At 37.2% G+C, this 1664-nt stretch overlaps 1 pseudogene; it reads right to left on the bottom strand.

Annotated features, from left to right (window-relative positions):
- LOC119423001 overlaps nucleotides 1-1664 on the bottom strand; it is a 35221-nt pseudogene that overhangs the window by 32595 nt on the left and 962 nt on the right.

Genomic DNA, 1664 nt, shown 5'->3' with positions numbered 1-1664 from the left:
AGTATATTTAGCAGAGGATGAAAATACCATAAAATATATTTACTGCGCACATATATGTATGTTTTAATTATATTTTTATATATTTATATATAATGGAAAATACATATTTTCCTGTAGTTTTCCCACAAGAAAAACAACCTTTGTGGACCTGTAAAGTCCACAAATTTAACATTTTATTTCTGTGGAAAAACTAAGGAAAAATACATTTCCCAGTATATTTAGCAGAGGATGAAAATACCATAAAATATATTTACTGCGTATGTATGTGTGTGTTTTAATATAGCAGTTATGAGCTATTGGGCTAAGTTAGAAATGTATTTTCCTAATAACTCAGTAAATCTGGTAAGGCTCAGCTGTCCCAGTTTTTTACGAGCCTTGAACGCAGCATGACCTTTGTGAGTCTGCAGCAGCAAGAAAGTGTGGAGTCAGGCAAGATGATGCGCTCGTGATGATTGATTTGTTTACAGCCGGACATCTGTACACGTTAATTTGACAATTTGCGTGCACAGAATATTTATAATTGTGCAAATTGAAATTATGCATTTGTGAATCGTAGGACACATTTGTAAAAGTTGTGGTACACTTGTGGATCGACAGGTACAAATCTCACTGTGCGACTCTACTTTTGTGACTGATTTATCTTCATACCTTTGGGCAAGGCAGCCAGCATGACACTCCCAATCTCACTGAAACCCGACACCATGGACTGTTTGTTCTAGTTTAACAAGAAGAAGAAATAAAGAATGGAGTTATTAACATGAGAGGATTGTACGTTATGCAATCCTGACACCAAGGTGTCATGGCCCCCCAGGGATTTTACTCGCAGCCAATAAATAAACAGCAGCCACAAACACAATTTTAACAAAGAAGTTACATCACTCACAGACTTCACATGATGTTACAATGTACATGACATGTTTGTAAAATGTCTGTCTGTTGCTGGTAGTCCACGGAGAGAAGCTGTGTGACTGTCCACCCCAGTCCTGTTGATTGACAGGTTGAACACGTGACACTAAGATTCCCACATTTAACAGTGAACGTACATAAGTGTTGTTAAATCAAACTTTTGCTATTTGTACATTTTAGCTAGCCACTTGCTACTTTTAGCCAATTTTAACAACCTTTAGTTGTTAAATACTTTAAATACTTTAGTCTTTATTTTCCATTTGTTACTGTTTAGATTTTTGTCACCTTTAACTTCTAGTTAACGTTTTGCTGCTTTTAACTATCCTTTCACTAAGTATGGCTTGTAGCTCGGCTTTTGTAGTTTTAGCTTACATGTAGTGTTTTTCTACTTTTAACTTTTACTTAACCTATTGCTATTCATAGTTCCCTATTTGCTACTTTAGCTTTTAGCTAACATTTAGCTACGATGATACTCTGTTACTTTTAGCTAGGCTGTTGGTACTTTTTAGTTTTAAAGTAGTTTAGTTTTTAGTTAAGGATTTGGTCGCCGGTTCAACGCCCTGAACAGTCAACATTAAAATGTGATAAAGGCGAAACACCCACACCTGCCTCCACCCTCATCGGCTCCACCCTGGGCCCTTGAGCAAGGCCCTTTCCTTTGGTTCCTCTGGTTCTTCTGGTTCCTCTGGTTCTTCTGGTTCATCTGGTTCTTCTGGTTCCTCTGATTCTTCTGGTTCTTCTGGTTCCTCTGATTCTTC

This window comes from Nematolebias whitei, chromosome 16 (genome assembly GCF_014905685.2).
Source record: "Nematolebias whitei isolate Nwh7 chromosome 16, NemWhi1, whole genome shotgun sequence".
Taxonomy (NCBI): domain Eukaryota; kingdom Metazoa; phylum Chordata; class Actinopteri; order Cyprinodontiformes; family Rivulidae; genus Nematolebias; species Nematolebias whitei.
The sequence above is the reverse complement of the archived record's forward strand: the minus strand, read 5'-3'. Positions and strand labels throughout refer to the sequence as shown.